This window comes from Asterias amurensis, chromosome 5, assembly GCF_032118995.1.
Source record: "Asterias amurensis chromosome 5, ASM3211899v1".
NCBI classification, from domain to species: domain Eukaryota; kingdom Metazoa; phylum Echinodermata; class Asteroidea; order Forcipulatida; family Asteriidae; genus Asterias; species Asterias amurensis.
This window is the reverse complement of record NC_092652.1, coordinates 757,622-768,837: the sequence shown is the minus strand read 5'-3', so window position 1 is coordinate 768,837 and position 11,216 is coordinate 757,622. Positions and strand designations below refer to the sequence as shown.

Here is an 11,216-nt window from a genome sequence, read left to right as displayed (position 1 = left end):
GTTTTGTTCTCCATCCATCCCTCCATGTTTTGGGCTGTTGTTTTTGTCCCCTTTTCACGTATTGTTTTATATGTGTCGTTTCTGTCACTTACTGGATTTGCTTTTGGGATAATAGTTTACTGCTGTGTGATTTTAAAAGACTTCAGTGCAATATTCATTTTAATCTTGGATGTGTATCATCTATTTTAAAATATGTGTTACCTCTGGTGGTGGTCTTGCTGTGAAGGTCTCGTTTAACTTTTGTAACCTTAAAAGCCCTTGCCCTTGCTCCAGTTGTATTCCTGTTTAGTAATGTAACAAGATTTATAATAGGTAAACCAATTATCTTGTTTCTTTCGCCCCCACGGAAATAATATAACATCAGCAATTTTACGTCGGTTTTCGAATTGCATTATGAACCTTATCTGTTGCGGTCGTGGGTTTGAATGACACTATTATTTCTTTTCCCTACAGAACTTTAAAAGCATTCAGCATGTGGGACATTATAACTAAACATGTGAAGAGGACCTCTGTTCGAAAAACCTTTCAATTCAATTGCTACTACAGATACGCCATTTTCGAAACCACGGCTTCGTCTCCTAGTTTATTTGCTCAGGCTAGCTTGGTCCCACGGTTGTTTTGATGCGCGAGCTTTGCGTACGAGCTCAGGGCTTCAGACGAGAGAACTGAGCCCCAGAAGCCGAATCCAAAGCCTGACGCCGTTGATTCGAAAGGGGCCATAGTTGTGTGGCTTGTGCTTGTTGATTATACACACCTGAATGTGAACACAGAGTCAAAGCATACTATTATTCATAAATACCTCAGACAGTTTCGCTATTCCTGTTGGTGGAGAGCGCGTCACGTGGGTGTGTATAAACCTTTGTTAATGACCAGTAAAAAGTGTTTAAACATGGGCGTGACACGCGAGCACCTGTGCTTAGACAGTTTCTTCGTTGGTCGAGAGAACGGCCGGGACAGTTGTGCCACATCACGCGATACGCGCGACGCGCACAGCATTCCCTTATAGGGAGTTGTTTACACGAGGGCCTTACCATTTCATAGCTGGAGGGGTGTTTGTTGAAAGAAACCAGTGAACAATTATATTTTTTGCATTTATTTTACTGTTTGATCAAAACGTGTTGATGTTTTTTTTTTGACCGAAAAAGTATTTCGTCTCGGTAAAATTATCAAGAACCAGGCCTCGTTGGGTTTAAACCACTTGTTGAAAACCTCTTCACCACACATTGATTCCCTTAGTAATACTTTGTTTCAGACATATCACAAAACATACAGGTACAACACATTTAGAGAAATACATTAGTGTTAAAGTGTTAAAATACATTTAGTATAAAAATATGAAAACAAAAATTAGGACAACAACTCAAGTTGCAACAGAGACAGAACAAGTGGTGTGCATGGAAGTAGAAAACCCCATCACAAATCCACATCACTCTATGGTCAGAGTAAGCCATGAGATTATTGGGCAAAGGGTCATCGCAGATTTGAGCTCACAAAACCAATATGTTAAAAAGAAACAACTTTTGAAATTGGTGCGATTGCTTGTTAACTGTGGTTGTAACGTTTAAGTATGCCCAAGATAATTGTCAAAGACCAGCAAATTTACTGTGTATCCCAACATAATTATTATGTATAAAATACCTAATCTATTAGCCTTCAGGCTCAATTGGTCATCGAAACTGCAAGAAAGAGATGGGAGAAAACAATAAATGGTCGTGTTGCGTGTGTTTTCAGTTTCTCTACTTCAAATTTTGTTTGTGAAACAAAAAAACGTTATCTTGCTCAAAACTACATTACTTCAAAGGAGGTCTACTTATCAATAGTTTGAGTTATTAACAGTTATATCCAGTGCTCTGTACCTAGTAAGTTTTAGTAATTACTAAAGGTACACCCGCCTTTAAATGACAAATCTGCAGACAAACAGTTGTTCACGTGCCACTGTAATTTGACAATGTACCACCAAAGGGTTTTAACCCCATCTTTAGGACAACCAACAAACCGTGTTGTACCACTTCGCATGCATATCTCATAACATTACAAGTAGATAGTAATATTTATTGCAAATTAATGCATTTAAAGGTATTTCACTTAAGTCGGCCCGCTTCGAAAGCAGAGCCAAACAAAAACTGTGATGTACATACAGTACTCGTACATAAAATCGTCGTTATCTTGATATATGGTCGTGCTGTGCCATTACATCTGTTAAAATTCCCAGTCGTATTACTGTATTTTACCCTGCTCTTTATCTCCATTATGAATGTGCATAATTGAAGAGAGATCTGATCGTGGATTATATCATTGCTTTGTCTGTAGTTTGGGTTAGGTAATGGTGTAGGTTGGGTCAAGGCTACGGGGACATTTGTTTTCATCTGTAGTATATAATTGCCATACTCTCAAACATGTTCGTGATTAATTGTTTATTAATTTAAAAAACGAAATTCCCATTGAAAAGCACTACGACAGATGGCAAGTTTGATGTGCAGAAACAAATTTGCGTACGGAAGTTCAAGTTTAGCTGGGCTTGGATATGGGTTTGTGGCATGTGAGCCCATTGATCTTGAATGGGGACCACTCGATACAAGGTTTGAGATGAGGAAAGGCGAATACACATGTACCTAATATTAAGCCCCCTATAGCATACAGTTCAAAATGTTATATATTCAAAAATACAGATAGAGTTTAAACTAGAGACAGACAGTTGGGGTCAGAAACCATGTTGAATGTGATGTTACTTGACGTATTGAATGTCTGAACTGTATGCAAACAATCACATGTGGTGAGCATCCCCAGTGCGGTGCTGTAGTTTTTAAGAAATGGGTAAAACAATTTCACGAAAACTATTTCCGTCTATGTTCTAGCATGTAAAAACGTATTAACCAGTTATGGCATATTATTATATATTATCATTGGTTAATACGTTTTTAATGCTAAATAAATTTGCCTCTCACTGAGACGAAAACTATTTTGTGACTTGTTTAACTCAATTCTCAAACACAACATCACTCAGTAAGTAATATTTGAAGGGATGCTTTCTGGTGACATTACCATAAAACCGTTTGAGTTTAATGTAAAAATGTGGACTTTTTGAACAAGTACCCGTCGAATCATTTATTAAGAATAACCCTCACATAAATGTGTTTAATTTGATATCACATCCTAGGAAATGACACCAGTGGGCCAAGGGAAATGCACCTATGAACCTATGACCATGAACAACTGAACTAATTATTTAAATACACCGTGTGGGAATGATTATAACTGTATGAAACTCCGCGGCAGTACAGTTATTACGATCCTATAAGCTAAAGTAGTAGTCCAGTCAAATTTCTATACCATCCGCCCTGGTAATAGTTATAAAGCAGGACAGTTCTTTTCAGAACTGAGAAGTCTCCCGAACCTCCGATTGTTACTCCACGGCAGTAGAATAAAGCAAGACAGTTCCCTAAGAACAACTCTACCTGGCAAGTAGATATACACACATGGTGTTACCGCAAACCAATATATATTGATACCCCACCATGCAATGCCTCAAATCCTATGTATGAAAGGTTGTTTGAAAAGTCACTCTTTATTACGATTGAACATCCAGATCAGTAAGCTCGATTCGAAAAGGTTATCCTTCCTTCGACATACCCAGAAAAAAAAGAGGCGTGCTTTACGAGATTTTGAGATTTTCAAGAGAAAGGGACAAGAAGAAAAAAATCCATATGAAAGAAGAATCCCTCTCTGTATTTCACGATCGAAAACGGCGGCAAAACAGACTGAAATATTATCCCGTTGTTGTCAGGAAAGACGGGACGAGTTTATGTCAGTCCACGTATGGGTAAAATTCTCACCAAGACCTAGACTGAACTAACAATGAAAGCACGTGAGTGGGCAGGCTTTATTCTCTTCTTGTTTGTTTTATATATGGCTTGACATACAACATTAATATTACTTCCCGAGAGTTGTATATACGTAGTACAAATGCTAGAAGGATTCCATCAAATCATACAGTAGGCTTTACAACATTTTATATGCTGGGCATGGAGTATTGTATCTTGTACAAAATCCCTTTTTTTTATAAGTTGTATGTCAGTCTTTACGACTGTTTACTTTTACTTAATAAATTTTGATTGTCTTTGTATAAAAATAACTGAACAATTTTCTTTAGTACAGACTGTAAACAAGAACGAGACTATGGCATGATATTTTATTCTCGGTCATTTATGTTAAACAACGGGGGTGGTTTTGTAGCGGAAATTGTTTTACTGTAAGAAGTTCATAATCTTTAATGACAAGGGAAATTTTAGATAAAGTTATCCGGAAAGTTTCTTGATTCCAATAAATAAAAGCAAAATTCCTTTAGGGTTCGGAAGTTTTCTTAGTGATGATGTTGTCTCGTCGACAAGAGATAAAACTCATTTTAGTAATGTTTTCGCAAATGCTGTACCGTCCCATCTCGAATAATTATACCAACCTGGCTAGATTGTGGCATCTGACCCTTTGAACATTTCCCTTGTGGTTTATTGCTTGATATGTAAAAGGCACTTACTAAAAGTTATTAGAAACTTGTTTGGTTAATGCAAGCAACGGGGAGCTGTGGTAGTACAGTGATAAACTACTCCATAATAACAGTTATGTCGTAACTCAGCTGTGCCATAATATAAAAGTAGTTCGATTTAAAAAATAAGTTGAATCGTAAAGCCGTATTACGGTTTAGTAAATCCGTTTGTGTGAATTTGCCGAGTTCCCTTGACAGGAAGATCACCTAAAAACATTTATATATATTTCAATTGTATGTCCAATAAAAGTGTGAGCTTTTTCCCATGGGATTTATTGAATCTCAATTCAATTAAATAAATTACTACCCATCCAACATATAATTAAAAATATCCTTGTAGCTGCAACCCACCCCACCCAATCCCTGCCCCCAGCAAACGCATAACAAAGTATTCCATTCTATTAACGAGGTATCTACTGTTCATGCAAGAATTCAAAAAACTATACAGCAAATTGTGCAAATTCCGGCAGATAATTATCATAACAGAATTATGCTTTGTCCTCCACTAACATAATCTAAAGGCCGTTTGATACACGTTTTTAATATTAACCAGGCTTGATTAATAATAAAATTGTGAAACGTGTCCGACCGGGGGATGTCTGCTAAATATGTTGTGTTTTTTTCGTTTGGATAGAGTAGAACACATGTGCGTTTGTCCGGAGTTTTTAACATTCCGAATTTTGTTGAGACCTATTTGATCGGTGTACGCCCAGATTACTGTGCGCTGGGACCACACACTCACATTGCTCCGACATTCCCATGTGAAACCGCCTTGACATTGCATCAAAGTAGTGGGAAATTACAGAACAAATCTCAAAACCCTCGTATGGCGTGTTCTAAAAAAACCAGGAGAAAAGTCGTCAACATTTAGTTGTGATCTTACAAAGTGGCTCTGTACATAAGAAAGCGTGACTTTTCACAAGATGTGGCATATTTCACTGATAATTCCAGCCCCGAGACTTTTACATCATCTGGCAAAGACATTTGAAACCGATTCATATCTTCCTTTAGTCCGTTTTTTTGCCGACTGTAAATTCATTTTTCGATATGAGTGAGTGACATGATTCAGTAACTGCGACACGCATTTAATCATCCTAAGATGGTTTTAAGGCAAGAGCGTCTAATGAATGATTTTCAAACAAGAATATTGCTATGGAATAATGTAGCTAGGTTGAATTACGTTAAGGACGTGGTTTCTCCATGTTTAAACACAATGAATTAGAGTTCTCCGTGACCTGTTTTCGTGGTCGAATAGATAACGTTACGAGGTTCAAATCGTTGGATGGAAAACAAAAATATATTCATAATAATTGTTCAATATTATGCTGATGAATCCAAGTAGACCGTCAGTGCAACTCAGCTCCCGCCAAATAAGAGAGTGATCCTCCTCTAGCGTTCAGCATTTGGTTGCTAAGTAGACTGTGACGTCAATAACGTGTCATCTCCCTCCCTCTTTGTGTGTGCGCGTGTATGCAGCTAGCTAGCCCCTACCCAGAAGTCTCTACGATGCGAGACCCAGGCCTCGTCTTCTATTCACACCTCTATCGCGCTGGCCAACCAGTCTATGAGGAGAGCGCGAGCTACGACGTGTGTCAGTGTTCATATTAACGCCGACGGAACTGGACGCGTTGATCGCCAAACTAAAGAAATTGTTTACGCTGACTGAGACCATGGTCGACATCAAATAGTCTGTTAAACAATCGGTGAGTAAACACATTAACCTCTTTAACTCAATTGCAAAGATTAATTAATTGTTACAGTTGTCTTCCCCCCCCCGCGATTTTTTTTTTTTTTTTTTTTTTTAATGTATAGACAATTTTACGAACCTTTATTATGTTTTCTTTTGTTTACCCCGTGAAATCGTTGAAACGCGGTTGCACACAATTCAATAACATTTCAACCCGTCGGTCGAACCGAAAGAGAAACTTCAAACAAATTTCCTTTAGTATTTTTTGGAAAAATAAGGCAAGTCAGAAACTCTTTGTTTGCCTCTTTTGTGTAAGATAGCACTGAGTGGTGCCACAGCATCTCCCGTTACACACAGTATTGGAAATATCAAATAACAAGTGCTTCTATACACGAAATACATTCGCCAAATAACCGGATTGAACAAAATATATGATAATGCAACGCGAAGTCAATTCATGTATGGAACGAATAAGAGGAGGACACTAGTAACCAACTCATTTAATATCTCCAGGCGAAAGATTTTGACCGATACAAAAAAACAAAGCCGTAACATTTTTAAGAATTAAGCAGCACCCAAGTTGCATTTAAACATCGTTCTCGCGCACGAGGTAATTATCCGTCTGCGAAACGAACCCCAAAAGAAATGTGCTGTAAAAATATCATCTTGGTAAAAAAGAAAATTGTTGTTCGTTGAATTATTTAGGGTTACACTGGTGCTGCTCTTTTAATACCCAAGTGTGTGGAATTTATATCTCCGGTCGGTCACAGAACCCGTTTAGTATACAATTCCGTCATTTGCATGATTGGTCTAAATCAACCAAAATTGTTCATACATAACCCCTTTAGTAAACAACACAACTTCTTACTCGTTTTCTCCTATCATTTTTACCTTGGCAAGGGCGGAAATTAATTAGCAAATGGAAATTAATAAGTTCGAATCTTGAAAAGAATCACGATGGGTGGTTAAGCCTTGTAAATTTGAATCAAATAACATGCTGCGCCACGAAGTAATGATGTACTGATTGGGGCTTATTAGCACAATACTATCTGAGATGATCTTTTTTCAACCGAGATTTTCGGTTTTCTTGTTTCGGTTTGTGTTGATAGCAGCCATTTTTTTTTTTTTTTGTCTTTTTGTTCTTTCTTCGTATTGTTTCTATGTATTCGTGTGCAGTTGCAACAAAATGCACTATCACAAGTCACTCATTTTTGTAAAACATTAGCTTTAAACGCGTGGGCCGATTTCATCTATATATTCATGTACAAATCCGATAATTTTGCATAAATTCAGATTAAAATAATATTACAGAGTTTTATGGTTAATTTGTGTATAATTTAACATTTGGAAGAAAGCAAAAACACGTGCGCTTGATAGGTACGTGGTTTCATAATTAAACAGAAGATCAATGTGACAATACATACAGCAACGTAAGCTACTATTACACTCGGGTAAATCCTTTTGGATTGTTACATTATGACACAAAATGCTTTAGGCCTTATGTATAAATTTACTCAATGGGAAAGGCTGATGCTGTTGCAGACTACAACTGGTAATATGGTCTTACTGAAAGAAACAACTCAACAATGGTATAAGACTGCAGATAACATTTCAGTGAAGAAAACTGTCAAGTCTTTATGATTATGACATAGAACAAAACACGCTAACGCAACAAATATTTAAAACAAGTTATATGTCGCAGCGTTCACATAAAACAATAACTAAATGTATCGAGCAGGCCTTTATTTTTCATTTGATAAAACAATAGAAACACATACAAACAGGGTCACTGAGTTACACATACCGGTACATTTCACCAGAATGACCAAATAGTAAGACAAACACAATCACACAAAAACCCCATAAACATTAATTAGCTGCGACTTGAAATTAAAATTCAACTAAACAAAATTAGAACAGAATAATTAATGCTATAATATAATGTATATTGACAAAAACTGAATCACATCATTACACAATTGTATGTAGGTATTGCTGCGTCAGTTATGATAGGCCGGCCATTGGAATGGCAAACAAGTAGTGATAATGTCAACTTTAAACACACATAGACACTTATGGTTATTACTCAAAATAAATGTTAACATAACAACTTATCTGATAACGAGCAACAGAGAGCTGTTGTGAAGTGAGAGGAAAGAAAAAGAGAAAACAAAAAACATTGTTTGAAACAGCTCCCTCTGAATAGTTTTTGAGAAAGAAGTAACTTCTCACTAAAATATTTCAATTGAATTCGAGACCTCATCTGAGGTCTCGAAATCAAGCATATGAAAGCATATAAATTGTGCGACAAGGGTGTTTTTTCTTCCATGTATTCTCTCGCAACTTCGACGACCAGCTGAGCTCAAATTTTCACAGGTTTGTTATTTTATGCATTTTTCGAGATCAAGTGAGAAGACTGGTCTTTGACAATTACCGATAGTTTCCAGTGTCTTTAAACTGAACTACCAGCAGGCTTACAGGTACTTAAGAAATCAATGACGCAGAGAGAAGCCGTCTTGTGTTGTTTGTCTGGTTGTTACATAAGCAAAGTACCAGCGTCTTAACACTGTTGACCAGATCTTATCAGAGTCACACACACCCGTCATGTTTATCTTATCTTAGATGAAGTTAAGACAACTCAATTATTTCTGTGTATTATTACCACACACAAACTATGCAACTGTAGACCTATACGTAATTAAAATCCCGCGGGAATTTAAAGAGATAAATGACAGATAGATGCAGTTTGCCCATGATCTATTCTGAGCGACTGGGTTTCCTTACTGTTGCTGATCTTTCTCCGGACTCTGTTTGATAATTGGCTATCTGGTGAATGATATTGCAGCTGGTACTTGGAATTATGGTTTGCTTTGATTGAATTTTCTCAAATTGCTCAATTTTCATCCGGCGCGGCACTAACCAATGATGATGTGTTTCTTTGGGGCCCCCACTGTGCACCAAGATTGGACCACATCTCCGATCGAACACGGTCGTTTTACCACTGACAGACGTGTGCGCTATTTTGTTACATTGTTTACTTCAGGCTCGCCGAAAACGACGATAAAAAACCTTCACACACAAATTTAACAAGACAAGAAAAGAAAAAAAAAACGGAAGTGATAATATAAATCCGCTATAGCGTGATAAAATCAATCCGCTATAGCGGATTGGCATTATTTATATTTTATATACTTAAGTCTTTATATATTTCCAAGGATTGTGTGATTGATGACGTGTCCGTGTTTTCTTCTATAAACAGCAAACAAACACAAACACACAGTTAATGTGTTGTCTTGCTATATTATTTATTTATTTATGCTTGATATTGTCTTAGTTTATGCAATGCTTATCAGTTCTATAAAGGCATTGACGTGAATGTCGCTCCAGTACGCTTGCAGCATAATTTAGAGTCCTTTGTGATCCTACATAAACAGCAGACAACAAAAAGAACAATACACTTGCTGGCTTTGTATGACCTTCTTTTCAGAAACCTCTTCTTTTTGTATTCTTTCCTGGGATTCTTTCGAATTAGTGAAGCTCGATTTAAACTATCGATCAAAGGATTGCCTTACATTCGACAAATAAAATAACATCAGCTATCCAGCGCATTTGAGATTCTAAAAAAAAAGTATATTCATTTTTTTTTTTTCTTTTTTAAAATTCTATCAAAATAGCAAATAAATAATGAAGAGGTAGAGAGAAGTGTGTTTCATATAGCGCTGTGAAGGTCTTTTTTTGTTTGTATTTTATAAGGCCATTCATGGTGACTTCGGTGTAAAAATTGTTTGGTTTCCCGTCCTTCGTTTCCCGTCCTGGAAATGTATTGTTTCTCTTAAAGAAAATAAAACAATTTGAGATTCTTAGTGGACTATTCCGAGTGTATTGATTGCCGAATGAGATCAGAAACTGTCTCGTTATTACGTTTAACGTTTTATTCATAATATGTTATTTTAAGGGTGCTGTTTTGTTGCTCCTCTTTTGCTTTATATGGAATATCAAAAATGTATTATCGGAGGAGGCAGAGTAGGCTGGTCTTGAAACTGAACATTTTATTATTGTTACCATGCAAGAACAAATTCCTTACGAACGGTTATTTTGAACGAAAGTCGGTCTAATTCTTGTACGATCTAATTCCAAAACGGTTTTTGTAAAATAACATTTTTAATTCTTGTTAGAACCAATTCCGACATGAACGGGTATTTTATGAAGAGCGTTTCAACACCAAATGCAATGTCCTCATATCGTTTGTATTTATAAGGGTTTCCCGTGTCGTTGGATACTGCAGTGCATAATTATGACAACTTACGTATGCAGATTGTGTTTTAATTCAATTTATTCCGTAAAGGCCCTACCCCCGTATAATTTTTAGGAAATTGACTTCCTGTTTCGCCAAATTAAAATCTATTTTTGCAACTGGACTTAAGCTGGCAATGCAATTGAAAATGGTTTGTTATAATTAGCTAAAACAAAACAGAACATAAAAAAAATACTAAATTGGATCTTTCGTTATCGCACTGAATGTTTTAAAATAATATGGCCTTCAAATGTGTTGTGTTTTTAGCTACTATTCCAGTCCATAACAATAAGTTGTGTTTGACGGAGAGACAAATAAATGCTTTATCCTTGAATTTGTTTTGATTTTTTTTTAAAGCAGAACTGTCTCTAGCTAATGCCCAAGCTTGTTGGACTTGCGGTTATAACGTAGCGAGGTACAATGTGAAGGGGTACTTACCCCCCCCCCCCCCCATTCCATCCACGTCCAACCCCCCGGTGTCCATTTTGGGGAAAAATTGCAAATGGAAACTATATTTTTTAAATGGCCAAACAAACAGCCCCACGTAAATAATGGTGTATACCGTGTGTACCCTCCCCCTAAAATGTAACCCTTGTTCATTTACTGTCCACGTGACATGATAATCTGCGCAAAAAGCCAAGGTATTCGGTTCGAAACCCACCAATGATGTATTGGATTTACTGGATAAGATTTCT

General features: G+C 36.8%; 1 protein-coding gene across 1 annotated transcript in view; it reads left to right on the top strand.

Moving 5' to 3' along the window:
* The first annotated feature begins 6,121 nt into the window (after positions 1-6,121).
* Positions 6,122-11,216, top strand: part of LOC139937626 (neuromedin-U receptor 2-like) — a 46,839-nt gene continuing 41,744 nt past the window's right edge. The window contains exon 1 of the mRNA XM_071932868.1: positions 6,122-6,243. The gene's annotated coding sequence lies outside the window, so the exon portion shown is untranslated. The remainder of the gene's footprint in view (positions 6,244-11,216) is intronic.